The sequence below is a fragment of the Amblyomma maculatum genome, chromosome 1 (assembly GCF_055883805.1).
Source record: "Amblyomma maculatum isolate TAMU_Amacu chromosome 1, ASM5588380v1, whole genome shotgun sequence".
Taxonomy (NCBI): domain Eukaryota; kingdom Metazoa; phylum Arthropoda; class Arachnida; order Ixodida; family Ixodidae; genus Amblyomma; species Amblyomma maculatum.
Genome location: NC_139344.1, coordinates 437130600 through 437148901, shown reverse-complemented (window position 1 = coordinate 437148901; position 18302 = coordinate 437130600). Strand labels below are relative to the sequence as shown.

Here is an 18302-nt window from a genome sequence, read left to right as displayed (position 1 = left end):
GCATAGAGAGCGGCCCACAACCCCTGCGGCGAATTTCGTGAAAATGCCTTGGGTAACAACCCCAGCGAGTATTTAGGAGTGCCACCGGAAAACTACCGAGACAGTGCGTCATATTGCAACCAGAAGGTTTTAGAAGTATGTGAGAAGGCCGACTACTAAAAGGATTCGGATGGTCTATGTTTGCACGTGCTACGATTTGTAATTTATTTCTTGTTACCAAGATATGGTACGTGTTACAAGCACTGCATTGTTCTCGTGTGAATGGGCAGATATTCCACCGTGTGTTCGCCATTTTTGTGTGGAGAAGTACTTGGGAGCGCACCCGCCAAACCAGCTTGTTTCATCGCGTCCGCTCTGAATGAGTTGGTTTAGCACATTTGTATTTGCGCCAAGTGGTTAACTGTTTTCTGGTTTTTCGTGATACGAAGGACCCATTTCTACGAACTGTGTGTCAGGTTAGGTTGAACAAAGTACTACCAAATTTAGTTGTAAGTTCGGCGAGCATGCAAGGGAGGATTTTCGAAATCCTTAAAGAAGTGTACATGTCATGCCATGTAATGCAAGCCCGTTTTTCTTATGAATATTTATCAACTGTTTCGCGAAAGAATCATTGTAAGGATTTGTGCGATGTCTTTCTCCAGATCCCATTGTACAGATTGTTGTACTATTCAGGTCCATGGAAGTCAGTTCTTAAATGAGTAAATAATATGGATGTAATTGGGGAGCAAAAACTTTATTTTTCAAGCTGAATAGCACTACACTAGAAGTTAAGACTTATTAGAAATGAAGGATTTTTTTGTACCTTGGGGAAATCATTGTTTCATATACCGCAAGCAAGAAACTATCGAACATGCTTTCTTAGACTGTTGGGAAGCCTTTTTCTTCTGGGACATTCTACAACGAACGAATAAAAAAGGCGTGCCCGTAGACGCAATCGGAATTCGATGTTTACCATTTGAAGATGATGATGGGCTACTGCTTGACATGATAATGTTAATGGGCCTGCACAGTAGCGGCGATCCAGAATGGCTTTCAGGCATGCAGACGTTGATGCGAGGAAAATAGAGTACTATTTTCGCAAAGCCGTTGCGGGAGTTATTGAAGTTTTCAAGACGCAAGACAAAGTAGTTGAGTGGATTCCGAGAATGAAAGTGTTGCTGCAAACGCCTGATTTGTAATGGACCACGCCGCCTAAATGGCGTGGCTTTAACCCATTTTGTGTGTTCTGGAGTAATGTTCTTTATGTGGAAAATCTGATAATAAATTTGGCAATAAAGAAAAAAAAAGCAGAGTGCCGCAGTGAAAGCGTGCTGGGCACATAATCTAGAAGTCTGCAGATCGAAACCACACTCTGCTACGGATATTTTTATTTTCATTGAGCAACCCCGAAGATACAAATACACTGCTAATTTCCCCACCCTTGTGTCCAGCAGAGCGGCGCAGTGGAAGCGTGCTGGGCCCATAACCCAGAGGTCCGTGGATCGAAACCACGCTCTGCTACAGATATTTTTTTTTACACTGCTAATTTCCCCACCCTTGTGCCCAGCAGAGTGGCGCAGTGGAAGCGTGCTGGGCCCATAACCCAGAGGTCCGTGTATCGAAACCACGCTCTGGTACTGATATTTTTATTTTCATTGAGCAACGCCGAAGATACAAATACACTGCTAATTTCCCCACCCTTGTGCCCAGCAGAGTGGCGCAGTGGAAGCGTCCTGGGCCCATAACTCAGAGGTCCGTGGATCGAAACCACACTCTGCTACTAATATTTTCATTTTCTTTGAGCTACCTCGAAGATACAAATACACTGCTAATTTCCGCACCCTTGTGCCCAGCAGAGTGGCGGAGTGGGACAGTTAGTCAATCGTTTCATGTTCTTGAGGAATGTGAAAAATCCATTTCTTCGTACGGTCTTTCAGTTACGCCTGGGTCAAGCTCTCCCGGGAATTGTCGTTTCTTCTGACCGCATGTCAGGAGGTGTCCACGGATATCTAAGGGAAGTGGTCTTGGCGTACAGGTTCTTGATGGTGCGGTTTGCTTTAGACTATTCATCATCATCATCATAATCAGCCTGATTATACCCACTGCAGGGCGAAGGCCTCTCCTATATTTCTCCACTTAACCCGGTTCTCTGCTAGCTGCATCCACTTGACCCCTGCGAACTTCTTAATTTCATCCGCCCACCTTACTTTCTGCCGCCCCCTGCTACACTTTCTTTTCCTTGGAATCCAGTTTGTTACCCTTAGCGACCATCGGTTATCCTCTCTTCGCACTACATGTCCTGCCCATGTCCATTTCTTCTTCTTAATTTCTACTAGAATGTCGGTAACTTGAGTTATTTCTCTGACCCACTCTGCACGCTTTCTATCTCTTAATGTTACCCCAACCATTTTTTGTTCCATAGCCCTCTGGGTTGTCCTCAACTTAAGTAGAACTCTCTTGGTTAGCCTCCACGTTTCAGCCCCATAGGTGAGTACAGGCAAGATGCAACAGTTGTATACTTTCCTCTTGAGCGATACCGGTAAGCTGCTAGTCATAACCTGCGAGTGCTTGCCAAATGCGCTCCATCCCAATCTTATTCTTCTTGTGATTTCTTTTTCATGGTCCGGATCTGCGGTTACTACCTGTCCTAAGTAGACATATTCGCCTACTACTTCCAGTATTTCACTACCTAATGTAAACTGCTGTTCCTTCCCGAGGCTGTTGAACATTACTTTAGTCTTCTGCATATTGATTTTCGAGCCTACCTTTCTACTTTTCCTGTCTAGGTCATCAATAATTATTTGCAGTTCATCCCCTGAGTTGCTGAGCAAGGCAATGTCATCAGCAAATCGCAGATTACTGAGGTATTCTCCATCTACCCTTATTAGACTATTTGTGGAGTGTAAACCGGGAAAAAACTGTATAAAGACTTGTGCGATGTGGTGCTTCCAGAACCGTTGTACAGAGCTGTGTACTCGTCCACAGTGGGCAAAAATGTTCTTAAAAGAGTGAAGAGGATGATGGTGCTGGCAGGGGTGAAACCGTTCTTTTTTAAGTTGCACACTGGAAAATTAGAGGTAAAGAAATGGAAGGATCAGAAAGGGCTTTTTGTACCCTGGGGTGTCCACTGCATAATATGCAGGAAAGAGGAGACGATTGAACACGTGTTTCTCGAATGCTGGGACGCCGTATTTTTATGGGACGTGCTCCAGAGGACGCTTAAAAAAGAACTACCCATAAGCCCACATGGTATCCGATTCTTGCCAGTAGAAGCGAACAATGATACACCGTTGGATCTTTTGATGCTACTGGCTCTCCACAGCAAATGGAAAAGCAGAATGGCTGTAGAGCACGGTGACGTCGATGCACGTTCAGCGAGACAGCTCTTTAGAGAGAGCATACGGGCATATGTGGACGAACAGAAAGCTTTAAAACTAGAGCCAGAATGGTTAGTTAGTTTTGAAGGGTTGTCACATATGAGGGATTTTTAATCCGACAACTTCAGCTAAGGAAGGCTGAAGCTTTTAGTCAATGCTTGATCTTTTATTTTGTCATGCTATTGATGTCATATGTGTCTTTTTTCTGTACGTCCACGGTCAGGAAATAAAGAAAAAAAAAAGATTGGCGCAGTGGGAGCGCGCTGGGCCCATAACCCAGAGGTCCGTGGATCGAAACCACGCTCTGCTACTGATATTTTTATTTTCATTGAGCAACCCCGAAGATACAAATACACTGCTAATTTCCCCACCCTTGTGCCCAGCAGAGTGGCGCAGTGGAAGCGTGCTGGGCCCATAACCCAGATGTCCGTGGATCGAAACCACGCTCTGCTACTGATATTTTTAGTTTTACTGAGCAACCCCGAAGATACTAATACACTGCTAATTTCCCCAATTTTGTGCCCAGCAGTGTGGCGCAGTACATTCTACTTCCGGCGACCGGCGTGTACGGACGGTGAATCATGAGCTCCGGCGGAGCGGCGATTGCGGCCCAGGCTGGCCGCGGTAACAGGCTTAACGGAAACGACGATAAGGAATATCAGATAATTTTGCCGCATCTGCCCACCGGACGTGTTGTTTTCAACACAGTTTTTTTGCACGGCGACGTACGAGTGCGACCCTTCAGGGTTGAAGATTTCCGGGACGCCCTGGCCAAGATTGGTACGCTCCCAGACGTGGTGGCCTTGGGGGCTTACCAAATAAACCATGTCTGGGCGGTGACTTTGAACAGCACGGAAGCAACCAAGCGGCTGCTAGCCTTCAAGGAGCTTCAAGTGAAAGGTCGACGGTGTATCGTCATTGACCCGGAGGACCAACAGGTGAAGCTACGGCTCCACTGGATGTTGCACGGCGTGGCGGATGAGGATATCCGAACTGCTTTTGCGGCTTTCGGTGAGGTGACCGAAGTGGCCCGTGAGCGGTGGCGAGTCCAGGGCGTGCACTAAAAGGGCTCAACTACGAGAACCGTGCTTCTGAAGTTGAAACCTGGGATGAGGATAGAAGACCTGCCTCACCAGATAAGAGTAGCAGGGGAGTTGGCCCTTGTTGTTGTGCCTGGGCGGCCAATGCAGTGCCTGCGCTGCCGCGGGACCGGTCATGTGCGCTGGGAATGTAAGATTCCGCGGTGTTCGACATGTAAGCGTTTCGGCCACTCCGAGAAAGATTGCGTACGAACGTATGCAGTGGCTGCTGCACCAACAGCGAGGGCGGACATGACGGAGCACCAAATGGATGTCGCAGAGACGGAGGAGGCTGCAAAAGGGGTCGGAGAAGCTGAAAAGCTAACAGCAGCGACAGGCATGTTGGTGCCCCCGGGGGGTGGGGACGAGATGCTCTGTGGACCAGACAGGGAAGTGGCACTGCCAAGCAACGGACCGTCGGAGTAAGAAAGGGTGAGCGATGCCGAGAGCTCAAAAATTGAACTTCTGGAGTCTGCGGGCAGACGGGGGACCCTCGAAGGGAGCAGCGGCCGAGCGACCAACGTCCAGGGCCCTGCGAAGCGTGCCCACGACGGGAGCGCCAGTGAGACGAACGAGGCAGAGGCAGCTAGCAACGACGAGCCGCCGATAAAAACGCCAATAGGGAGGAGGGCGACCTTCAAACCAAGACCGAATGTCTCGACGGATAGGAGAGCTGCCGAAAAGCCGCCCCTGTCACAAGGTATGCCAGTCCAACCTCATGGCTCTGGCGTCAACGAAAGCGTCTAGCGCCATGCTAGACGTGAAAGGTAAGCACCATGCTCTTGGCCTTTTTTCACTCTAAGAAAATGGCTTATATACTGTCACTAAAGGTTGCGACCCTTAACGTGAGAGGTCTAGCAGCGAAAAGGAAGCAGAGCCAGGTCCTGCGCCTTTTAAATGAAAGTGACATTGATATACTTGGAGTTCAAGAGACAAAAGTCCAGGGTGAACAAGAGACCGAGAGCATGGTGCAACGTTTCACGTCGCGGTTTTACGCAGTTGTCAGCCATGCAGTCGGTACTTCTGCTGGATGCGTCCTGCTTGTGAAGAAGTTGCCGGGTCTTGTAGTGCAGCCGCATGCTTCTTTTCCGTCGGGTCGGGGTGTGGTCCTCGATTTTAGTTTTTGCTCGGCTGAGTGGCGTGCTGTTTGTATATATGCACTTACGGTAGTTGATGAGAGGGCTGCTTTGTTTGATTTTGTTGAAGAGTATTTAAACACGGATAAGCAACTTGTCATTCTGGGAGATTTCAATTGTGTACTGAGCTCCGGTGACAAAACTAGCCATCGTGCATTTAGGGATCGTAGCACACAGGTACTTTCGTGCTTGATTGACGAGTTTGCACTGGTGGACATTGCAGAGTGCCTCACGAGCGAGCGACGGGTTCAGTATACTCATTTTCAGGGTGCTAGCCACTCCCGCCTTGACAGTATTTATATGTCCGCAGAACTGGCTCCAAAATGCCAGGATTATTATGTTTTGGCGGTAACGTACTCAGATCACTGCATGGTTCTGTGTACAATTGGAACAAGAAAGGGAGGTAGCGGTTTTAATTGGGAATTGTGGAAGTTAAATAATAAACTGCTGAACGACGAGCAATTCACCAGACTAGTAGAAGAAGAAATTGGTAAGATTTGTCAGGAGGACACCCACGAACTGGGTCAAGAATGGGAACTGTGTAAGCAACAAATTAAAATCAAAACTATAGAAAAGGCCAGCTGCATACGGTTTCAAGAAAAACAAAATGAAATGCATTTAAGATCTTTGCTAGATAAATTGTTTGCCCTGGAGTGCAACACGCCAGGGTTATACATGGACGACGTTAGAAAAATAAAACAGACTTCAACTGAATGACGAAGACCGTTATCGCGGAGCACTGGTGCGTGCGGGAGCGGAAAAATTGGCCATGGATGAGACGCCGACAAAAAGATCGTTGGGAATAGGAAACGCAAATGAAAGGCGAAATCACGTGGCAGAGGTAGATTGGGCAGGACGCAAAGAAACCGATAACGAAGGAATCGCGAAAGCTTTCCGGGAGTATTATGAAGATCTATATTCGTCCCGAGAGGTTTATTTGGACCGTTTTAAAGAATCCTTTCTTGACGCGATGCCAAAAATTGACGAGGAACAAAAAGAAAGACTGGAGCGGCCAATAAGCGAAAAAGAAGCGCAGCAGGCAATAGAAAATTTAAACCCAGGGAAATCGCCCGGGCCTGATGGCCTGAGTGCGGCTTTTTATAAAGCGTTCAAGGAACAGCTATCTCCTTTGTTGTGTGCCTTATTTAATGAAGCGTATGAACTGAAGGCACTGCCTGCGTCTTTCGGATCGTCGCACACAGTACTTATTCCGAAAACTGACCAACCAGATAAGCTTAGGCAGTTGTCGTCTTACAGGCCCATTGCTCTGACAAACGTTGATTACAAGATTTATATGAAGGTGCTTGCTGGCAGACTACAAACGGTTATATGCGAACTAGTGGGCCCTCACCAAACGTGCGGTATCAAAGGGCGATCTATCTTTCAGAACATTCACAAAGCGAGAAGTGTGCTCGAATGCTGCGATGCAACTCATGCATGTGTCGCGTTACTGCAGTTGGACTTGGAGAAAGCTTTTGATTGTGTGGCACATACTATTCTGTTAAGTATATTAGACTATGTTAATGTCGGCTCTGTTATTCGAGAGGGAGTGGCTTTGGCGTACCGTAACTGCACTACGAGAATAATTGTCAATTAGTCACTGGGGGCCCCCATCAACGTACGACGTTCGGTGCGCCAAGGTTGCCCCCTCAGCCCTCTTTTGTTCGGCATTTATATTGAAACTTTGTGTTTAAGCATCCTACAAAACAATGACATTGATGGTTTTCGACTGCAGGAGTCAGAAGTCAAATTGCTGGCTTAAGCAGACGACGTTGCGGTTTATTGTGTAAATAAGGGGAGTATAAAGAGGACAGTGGATGTGGTAAAACATTTTAGCAAAGTCACAGGGAGTAAAGTTAACTGGGGTAAGTGCCTGGGATTTTGGCACGGAGAATGGCAGCTGACCCCCGACACTTTCGCTAATGTGTCGTGGGTTACAACGCCTGCAAAGTACTTGGGTGTGCCCTTGAAATTTTACAAGGAAAGCGAGCCATACTGGCTAGAGCAGGTCAAAGAAACCCGTGAAAAAGCGGAGAAATGGAAAAGCGCTCAATTATCAATATTTGCAAGAGCCGCAGTTTGCAACCTGTTTTTAATTAGTAAGTTGTTGTATGTTATGCAAGTGATGCACTGCTCCCGTGTAAATGTGCAAAAATTGCATCGATTATTTGCGGTGTTTGTTTGGGCCTCGAGTTGGGAGAGGTGCAGTCGGACAAATTTGTTCCGGCAGGTGAAGCATGGAGGGCTTGGTCTGGGTCATTTGTTTGTGCGACAGATTGTCAACCTGTTTATGTTTTTTAGGGATGCCAGCGATCCATTCCTGCGCACAGTGTGTCAACAAAGACTTGGTCGAGCGTTGCCTGATTTCGTAGTTTATACTCAATGTATGCCGGGTTCTCTTTTTGGATTCTTTAGGGAAATTGTTTTGAGCGTGAAATTCTTAAGCACACGTTTTTCGAAAGAGTATTTAAGTAATGTTAACAGGAGAACATTATACAAGGATGTTTGTGAAGTGGTGTTCCCGGTGCCCTTGTACCAAGCTTTATACTATGGAGGCACAGGAAGTAATTTATTAAAACGCGTAAAGAAAATGCAAGTTGCTCCGGGAGCTAAAACGTTTTTCTTTATGCTACATACCGGTACTTTGAGTGTAAAATCATTTATGGAGAAGAAGGGTATGTTCCCACCGTGGGGGGCCCAATGTCTCATCTGCAAACAGCCAGAGACAATAGATCACGTGTTTTTGCATTGCTGGGAGGGGGTATATTTGTGGGATGTTCTGCAAAGGACAAAAAAAAAACAGTTGCCACTTGATTCCCATGGCATTAGGTATTTGCCATTCGATAACCACGATAATATGCCGTTAGACCAGGTTATGTTAATGTGCTTCCACAGTATATGGCGCGCACGAATGGCTGGTTATCACTGCGATCCAGATGCACGGCCAGCCCGCATGTATTTCCGTGAAAGTGTGCAGCGATGGCTCGACGTGCTTAAATTGCAACCATGTGCTCCTGAGTGGCTGTCAAAGCTGGAACCTTTGACGGTGCTCAAGGAATTTTAACATGACAATGCCTGCCCCTCAGTGGGTGTTAGGCAACGCTAACTACCTTTGTGTACATATATTATTCCTTTGTTCCTGTTGTTTTGAGTTCCAGTGCGGTGAATTTGTGTCAAAGCCAGGCAATAAAGAAAAGAAAAAGCAGAGTGGCGCAGTGGAAGCGTGCTGGGCCCATAACCCAGAGGTCCGTGGATCGAAACCGCGCTCTCTTACTGATAATTTTATTTTTATTGAGCAACCCCGAAGATACTAATACACTGCTAATTTCCCCACCCTTGTGGCCAGCAGAGTGGCGCAGTGGAAGTAGGATTCTGCTTCCAGCCACACCAGTGAACGGACGCAAGATGCAGGGCTCCACAGGAGCGGCTTCAGCGGCCATGTCAGGCCGCGGTAACAGGACTTATCAATTTGTTTTGCCTGCACTGCAAACAGGTCGGGTTGTTTTGAATACGGTTTTTTTTGCACGCCGATATCAGGTCCCGCCCGTACCGGGGGAAGATTTCCGCGGCGCGTTGGCACAGCACTCGCTGATCCCCGATGTTGTTGCGATGGGGGCGTATCGGATGAGCCACGTCTGGGCTGTCACTCTCAAGGATCCTGATGCGGTGACCAAGCTTGTTAGTGTATTCGAGTTGTGTCTGAAAAACGGTCGCTGCTTGGTAATTGACCCGGCCAACCAGGACGTGCGACTGAAACTTCACTGGCGGTTACACAACGTGCCAGACGAGGATGTTCGTGCTTCCTTTACGCCGTATGGAAAAGTGTTGGCAGTTACAAGGGAGCCCTGGCGTGTGAAAGGTATGGTAGAAAAGGGCTCAACTACTCGACTTGTCACGCTTAAGTTGAAAGATGGCGTGAAGCTGGACGACCTGCGACATCAGCTGAACGTTAGCGGTGAGCTGGCGCTCGTTGTTGTGCCAGCCAGACCTCCCTTGTGCGCACGCTGTCGGAGTACGGGGCACATCCGCAAGGAGTGCCAGGTTCCTCGCTTCAAAACCTGTCGACGGATCAGGCATGAAGACCGCCAGTGTGCACGTACCTACGCAAGCATTGCCGGACCTGGGACCAGCGAAGGCTCGTCCGAGTTGATAATGGATGAGGTGGATGCGGAGGAGGCGGCTGACATTAAAGGACAGTCAACGAAACAGGACGCGCCTTCCATGGCGGTTTTAACTGAGCATAAGGTGACGGTCTCAAGAGAAAAGAATGAAACTCTGCCCGTCTTGCACGTTCCATCGCAGGACCAACAGGACCACGAAAGCGCCTCAAAGGAAGCGTCAGAAGACGTAATTAGGTTTTCTGACGCTGAGGAGCATCCGAGTACTGAGCCTCCTTGTACTGATGCCATGGAAGTTGCGCCGGAGTCAGCGGCCTTAATTGCCGCGAAACGTCCACACGAGGAAAGCTTCGAGAAGACTCAGCTGCCAGGCGGCGTGTCTGATGAGCCGCCGCCGAAAACTGCGGGCATCCGAAGATCAACTTTGAGACCGAAGCCGAACTTCTCGGCTAACACGCGGCAGGCGGGGAAACCGCATCCGTAGTTTTTGTGGTGTCTGGAACGATTTGTGGGTCGGCTGCAGCGACCAGCGTGAGGAACATTCTGCAACCAAGTTAGGCGTGTGTGAAAAAAAAATGAAAGACGGTGCTTGGACTTCGTTTGAATGCAGCCCGACGTTCTGCTGGGAGGACAATACATGCAAACATATGCCGCTGTTCTTCAGAACCGCAACCATGAAGGTAGGCACCATGCGGGTATGGGCGTCCCTTTCTAACACATGACTCTCAAGCTTAATTCGGCGTTACAAGTAGCTACTTTGAATGTCGGAGGGCTAGGAGCGAAAAGGCGACAATGCCAGCTCAGTCGCCTCCTTGTGGATAATGATATAGATATAGCAGCTGTGCAAGAGTCAAAGATTGAGAGCCAAGAAAGCACTGACCGTATGGTGGCTTCTTTTCAAACAAACTTTTATGTGTGTGTATGCCATTCTGTTGGCGTATCGGGAGGATGCCTTTTATTTATACGTAACACGCTGGGACTAAGTGCAGAGTTCGTTTTAGCATGTCCAAGTTTTCGGCTTTTGGTTACTGATTTCACCTACTGCAATTTATGCTGGCGTGTTGTGTGTGTGTGTGTATGCTCCCAATTCAGAATGCGAACGTGAATTGTTATTTGAGCCTATTGAATTTTGGTTGAAGGTCGACAAAATCCTGCTTGTACTTGGCGATTACAACTGTGTGTGCGCAGTTGTGGAGCGAGCGGCGAAGTGTAAACCTCGAAGGGACAGAAGCTCCGAGCTGTTGAATGCACTTGTGCATGAATACGGCCTTGAGGATGTTGGTAGTGTGTTCTCCACTGGAAACCAACCAGAGTTCCCACACTTTCAGCGAGATAGCTGTGCTAGATTGGACAGGGTGTATGCCTCGGTTGATCTTGTTTCCCTATGTACTGCATATGAGGTCAAACCTGTGTCTTTCAGCGATCATTGTCTCGTGAGTGCAGTGTTCGGTAGGGCAGGAAAGAAATCGCGCTTTAACTGGTACCTATGGAAACTGAATGCCAAACTTCTCGCCGATGAAGAGTTCCTTACGGGTTAAGACCGAGTTTGAAAATCGTCTGGCTATGCGACCAGTAAGTTTTGTAGCGGAATGGGACAGCTTCGAAAAGTGGGTCAAATTGAAATCCATAGAAAAGAGCAGTAAGGTGCAGCATAAAGAGAAAGAAAAAGAACTGAATGAACAACTTCAGTTTTTTTTAGCATGGAAAGTACTGTGCCAGGGCATTTCGCCACTAAAATACGAGAGATTAAATGTGAGCTGGAAACAATCGACAGCGAAAGATACACAGCGGCTGTCATACGTGCAAGGGCTGAAAATCTTTGAGGTGGAGAAGTGCCGACAAAACGAGCGCTAGCAGACGAGAAAAGATACGCCTGCCAGAAAGAAATAAGGAGTATAAGGTATGCCGGCCATATCACTGAAGATGCTAAAGATATTCAGCGTGCGGTAGCAGAGCACTTTGAAGAACTGCTTAGCGCTAAGCTTGAGACTGTAGGCGGTTTTCAAACAGATTTTCTAAGACTGATGCTTGCATTGGATGACGAAAATAAAGCGCGCCTAGAAACACCGATAACGTTGCAGGAGATAGAATCTGCATAGATGACCTGACACCTGGGAAAGCCCCTGGGCCGGATGGTCTAAGCGCTGGCTTCTTTAAAACTTTTCAGCAGTATGCGGCTCAGTTTATGCTCGATGCAATCACTGAAGCTTATGAAGGTAATACTGTTCCATTGTGTTTCTCTACATCGCACATTGTGCTAATACCCAAGACAGATGATCCGGAGAAACGACTGTTGTGGTGACTACAAGGTGTACATGAAGGTTTTAGCAAAAAATCTGCAAAGCGTAAAAAAATTGGTTGGGCCTCATCAAACGTGCGGCATCAAGGGTCGATCCATTGCCACGAATATACATGTCGCAAGAACCGTATTAGAATTTGTTGATGCACTCGGTGGTCAGATAGCCATGATGCAATTATATTTGGCGAAAGCCTTTGACCATGTTTCTCACGAAATTCTTTTTTCCATTTTGGTGCATGCTAACCTTGGTGAAGTCATAGTGGAGGGTGTTAAAATGGCTTATGCGAACTGCACGACCCGTATTATAGTGAATGGTGAACTGACTGACAGCATCGCAGTACGGTCATCGGTAAGGCAGGGCTGCCCGCTCTCACCCCTGTTTTTTGCATTGTATTTAGAGCCACTTTGCTTGGCTATAATTGATAGCGATCGCATTTTAGCATTCAAGCTTCAATCAGCATACGTGAAAATGCTAGCATACGGTGATGACATTGCAGTCTTTTGTGCAACCAGAAAGAGCATCTGTGAAGTCACGGGTGTCGTCCAAACATTTTGTGATCAATCCGGATGTATGATCAATTGGGAGAAAAGCTCTGGGTTTTGGCACGGTGATTGGAACGTGGCACCTGATTTCTTCTGTAAGCTGCGATGGTCTGCTCTCCCAACGCGATATCTAGGCGTGCCTTTAGATTGTTATCGAGAACCCAACGTGCACTGGATGGAAGAGACATCCAGAGTGAAAGAAAAAGCGGATGCGTGGCAAGGAAGGCAACTCTCAATGTTTTCGCGCACTTCTATTTGCAATGTTTTTCTTATTTCGAGGCTGTGGTACCTCATCAATGTGTTGTGTGTCTCACGAACCTCAATTCAGAAAATGCACCGCGTTTTTGCTGTTTTTATTTGGGCATCCACATAGGAAAAAACCAGCTGGACGAATTTGTTTATTTCTGTTAAAAAGGGGCGGGCTTGCCCTTGCCCATTTGTTCTTGCGTCAAGTGGTTTCGTGATTTATATTCCTGCGTGATCAAAAAGATACCTTTCTAAGAACTGTGATGCAAGTGCGATTGCAGAGGCTGCTCCCTGAATGGATTGTGTCATGTGAAAACATGCCTGGTACTGTGACTGGCTACCTGCGCGAGGTTGTTTTTTCGTGCAAGTTGCTGGAAGTGCGGTTTTCTTTTGATTACCTTTATAATGTTTCCAGAAAAGAACTATATAAAGATCTCATTGAGGTGATGCTGCCGGTGCCTTTTTACCGGGCATTACACTGTGGAGGTCCAGGACAGGACGTTTTGAAAAGAGTCAAGAAGATGCCCGTGAGGGCATCTGCTAAAACGTTCCTTGTCAAACTTCACTCTAATACGCTCCCTGTTAAAACCTGGCTGAATGATAAAGGTATCTTCGTCCCATGGACAACAAATTGCCTGTTGTGCAAAGAACCGGAAACAATTGAGCACGTTTTCTTAGTGCTGGGATGCTGTCTTTCTATGGGACGTCCTCCAAAGGACAATTAAAAAGGAACTTCCCTTAACTCCGTACGGTATCAGATTCCTACCAGTGCAGAACGATGATGCACCGTATGATTTAATCACGCTCCTTGGCCATAGTTTGTGGAAAACACGAGTGCATGTGCGTCATGCAGATATAGATACACGATCGGCGCGTGAAAACTTCATTGAAAGTGCGGTGTATATACGCGAAACGTTCAGGATACAGCAGGATCCACCACAATGGCATTGTCTGTTTGATGAGTTGGTGCACTTGAAAATATTTTAGCCACGTACGTGTTAGCTCGAGGGTAGTTGACGTGTTTTATTATGTGTATTTTTGTTTTGGTTTTCACGGCAATAAAGAAAAAAAAGTGGCGCAGTTTAAGCGTGCTGGGTCCCATAACCCAGAGGTCCGTGGATTGAGACCACGCTCTGCTACTGATATTATTTTTTTCATTGAACAACCCCGAAGATACAAATACACTGCTTATTTCCCCACCCTTGTGCCCAGCAGAGTGGCGCAGCATTCTACTTCCGGCCACCGTAGTGAACGGTCGCAGAATCATGTGCTCCAGCGGAGCGGCGATAGCGGCCCTTTCCAGCCGCGGAAACAGGCTTGACGACATGGGCGATAGGGAGCATCAGATTATTCTGCCAACTTTGCCCACCGGACGCGTTGTTTTTAACACGCTTTTTTTTGCATGGCGATGTGCGAGTCAGGCCATACATTGTCGCGGATTTCTGCGACGCCCTGTTCAAGGCTGGTGCGCTCCCCGACGTTGTGGCGTTGGGGGCGTATCAGATCAACCATGTTTGGGCGGTCACGTTAAGCTGCACAAAAGCAACGAAGAAATTGGCGGCTTTCAAGGAACTCGAAGTTAAGGGACGCCGTTGCCTTATTAATGATCCCGAAGACCAACAGGTGAAGCTGAGACTTCACTGGATGTTGCACGGTGTGGCAGACGACGACATCCGGTCGGCTTTTGCTGCGTTTGGGAATGTGACCGAGGTGACCCGGGAAAGGTGGAGAGTTCAAGGAGTCAAGGAGAAGGGGTCCACCACGAGGGCTGTGCTCCTGAAATTGAAACCCGGAATTAAGATCGACGACTTACCTCACCAGCTGCGAGTTGCCGGAGAGCTAGCACTGGTCGTGGTGCCTGGGCGAGCGATGCAGTGCCTGCGCTGCCGCGGTACCGGTCACGTTCGACGTGAATGTAAGGTACCGCGTTGTCCAAAGTGTAGACGCTACGGACATGACGAAGCTGCCTGTGTGCTTTCGTACGCTTCGGCCGCGGGACATGGAACTGCGGAACGGTCGGCGGAGCTCACCATGGACGTGGTCGAGGCGGACGAGGCGGCGAAGGGTGCCGGAGAGGTGCGAACGCAGACACGGGAGACTGATTCGTCGGTGGACTCGGCAGAAAGCGGCAATGCTGCGAGGGATGTGGGAAGAGCGGACTCTGCACCTGAGCTCCCTAGCAATGAGGAAGGCACGTCACTTGAGCCGGCAAACGGTATGGAACAGGATAATGGGGAGGAGCACTCGGACACCAGCGGTGTTCGTAAGCCAGGCGTCCCAGCCCCAGCCAAGCGTTCCCACACACAGTCCGAACCCGAAGGTAACCAGGCGTCAGCCCCCAGCGTCGACGAGCCACCAGCAAAAACAGGGCAATCCCGGCGGTCCACGCTACGTCCGCGGCCAAGCATTTCTTCAGAGAGACGGGCAGCGGATAAAGTGCCCCCGCTGCCGGGTCAGCCGCTCGCACCGGATGGGGATGGATCCAATGACGGCCTCTAGCAACGCGTTAGACGGGAAAGGTAAGCACCATGCTTTCGGTCTCTTCACCCTTGATGAAAATGGCGCCCGAAACCACCTTAAGAGTAGCCACGTTAAATGTCAGGGGATTGGCAGGCAAAAAGAAGTAGAGCCAGGTGCACCGGCTCTTAATTGACCACGATATTGCCGTGCTTGCCGTGCAAGAAACTAAGGTTGACGGGGAGGAAGAGACCGGGAGCATGGTGCGACGTTTCACGGCTAGATTTTACGCCATTGTTAGCCACGCAGTTGGGACATCGGCCGGGTGTGTATTGTTCGTCAAAAAGCTGCCTGGTCTGGTTGTAAAGGGCTACTCCTCATGCTCTTCTGGACGGTGTGTAGTGGCTGATTGTGTATACAGCGGTGTTGAGTGGCGCATTATTTGTGTGTACGCTCCTAACTGTGTGGAGGAAAGAACAGTGTTTTTCGGGAACGTTATGCAGCAGTTAAGTACGGAAAGGCAGGTAGTATTGCTGGGCGATTTTAACTGTGTACTGAATGCTCGAGACAAAACCAGCACACGCGGATTCAGAGACAAGAGCACTGAAATGTTATGGCAGTTAACAAGCGAATGGAATTTGGTGGATGTGGCTGATTGCTTGGAAGGACCGTGTGCCGTTCAGTACACGCACTTCCAAGGTTCTAGCCACGCGCGTCTGGACAGAATTTACGCGTCGCTGGATTTGATTCATTCATGCAATGAATACCGAGTTGTGCCTATGACATTCACGGATCACTGTTTGGTGCAATGCTTATTCGGTAGCAAAAAACGAAGCAATCCATTTAGCTGGGAGTTATGGAAATTGAACAATAAATTGCCTAATGATGATGCCTTTAGACGCGTGGTATTGAATGAATTGATTAAAGTGAGGCCAGGGACTTTGCTCGAAATCTGGAAACAGTGGGAGTTGTGCAAGGAACAGATTAAAATTAAAGCCATTGACAGATCAAGTTGCCTGGTGTACGAGAAGAAAATTACAGAAACCCAGCTTAAGGCTTTGCTTGCAAAACTACACGAACAGGAATGTAAGGCACCCGGCAGATGGATAGAGGATATTCGAAAAATAAAAGAACAGATTAACTTGATAGAAGAAGACAGATACCAAGGAGCGTTAGTGCGTGCAAGAGCGGAAAAATTGGCCATGGATGAGACGCCGACAAAAAGATCGTTGGGAATAGAAAAAGCAAATGCAAGGCGAAATCACGTGGCAGAGGTAGATTGGGCAGGACGCACAGAAACCGATAACGAAGGAATCGCGAAAGCTTTCCGGGAGTATTATGAAGATCTATTTTCGTCCCGAGAGGTTTATTTGGACCGTTTTAAAAAATCCTTTCTTGACGCGATGCCAAAAATTGACGAGGAACAAAAAGAAAGACTGGAGCGGCCAATAAGCGAAAAAGTGCAGCAGGCAATAGAAAATTTAAACCCAGGGAAATCACCCGGGCCTGATGGCCTGAGTGCGGCTTTTTATAAAGCGTTCAAGGAACAGCTATCTCTTTGTTGTGTGCCTTATTTAATGAAGCGTATGAACTGAAGGCACTGCCTGCGTCTTTCGGATCGTCGCACACGGTACTTATTCCGAAAACTGACCAACCAGATAAGCTTAGGCAGTTGACTTACAGGCCCATTGCTCTGACAAACGTTGATTACAAGATTTATATGAAGGTGCTTGCTGGCAGACTACAAACGGTTATATGTGAACTAGTGGGCCCTCACCAAACGTGCGGTATCAAAGGGCGATCTATCTTTCAGAACATTCACAAAGCGCGAAGTGTGCTCGAATGCTGCAATGCAACTCATGCATGTGTTGCGTTACTGCAGTTGGACTTGGAGAAAGCTTTTGATTTTGTTGCACATACTATTCTGTTCAGTATATTAGACTATGTTAATGTCGGCTCTGTTATTCGAGAGGGAGTGGCTTTGGCGTACCGTAACTGCACTACGAGATTAATTGTCAATAAGTCACTTGGGGCCCCCATCAACGTACGACGTTCGGTGCGCCAAGGTTGCCCCCTCAGCCCTCTTTTGTTCGGCATTTATATTGAAACTTTGTGTTTAAGCATTCTACAAAACAATGACATTGATGGTTTTTGACTGTAGGAGTCAGAAGCCAAATTGCTGGCTTACGCAGAGGACGTTGCGGTTTATTGTGTAAATAAGGAGAGTATAAAGAGGACAGTGGATGTGGTAAAACATTTTAGCAAAGTCACAGGGAGTAAAGTTAACTGGGGTAAGTGCCTGGGATTTTGGCACGGAGAATGGCAGCTGACCCCCGACACTTTCGCTAATGTGTCGTGGGCTACAACGCCTGCAAAGTACTTGGGTGTGCCCTTGAAATTTTACAAGGAAAGCGAGCCCTACTGGCTAGAGCAGGTCAAAGAAACCCGGGAAAAAGCGGAGAAATGGAAAAGCGCTGAATTATCAATATTTGCAAGAGCCGCAGTTTGCAACCTGTTTTTAATTAGTAAGTTGTGGTATGTTATGCAAGTGATGCATTGCTCCCGTGTAAATGTGCAAAAATTGCATCGAGTTTTTGCGGTGTTTGTTTGGGCCTCGAGTTGGGAGAGGTGCAGTCGGACAAATTTGTTCCGGCAGGTGAAGCATGGAGGGCTTGGTCTGGGTCATTTGTTTGTGCGACAGATTGTCAACCGGTTTATGTTTTTTAGGGATGCCAGCGATCCATTCCTGCGCACAGTGTGTCAACAAAGACTTGGTCGAGCGTTGCCTGATTTCGTAGTTTATACTCAATGTATGCCGGGTTCTCTTTTTGGATTCTTTAGGGAAATTGTTTTGAGCGTGAAATTCTTAAGCGCACGTTTTTCGAAAGAGTATTTAAGTAATGTTAACAGGAGAACATTATACAAGGATGTTTGTGAAGTGGTGTTCCCGGTGCCCTTGTACCGAGCTTTATACTATGGAGGCACAGGAAGTAATTTATTAAAACGCGTAAAGAAAATGCAAGTTGCTCCGGGAGCTAAAACGTTTTTCTTTATGCTACATACCGGTA

General features: G+C 47.7%; 1 protein-coding gene, 1 non-coding gene and 1 pseudogene across 3 annotated transcripts in view; 2 read left to right on the top strand and 1 right to left on the bottom strand.

Annotated features, from left to right (window-relative positions):
• LOC146209484 (uncharacterized) overlaps positions 1-18302 on the bottom strand; it is a 200202-nt gene that overhangs the window by 42176 nt on the left and 139724 nt on the right. The gene's annotated exons all lie outside the window — the stretch shown is intronic.
• On the top strand, positions 3738-3809 carry TRNAM-CAU (transfer RNA methionine (anticodon CAU)). The gene has a single exon. It is a non-coding gene; the product is annotated as a tRNA-Met (tRNA).
• LOC146209500 (uncharacterized) lies at positions 3938-5076 on the top strand (annotated as a pseudogene).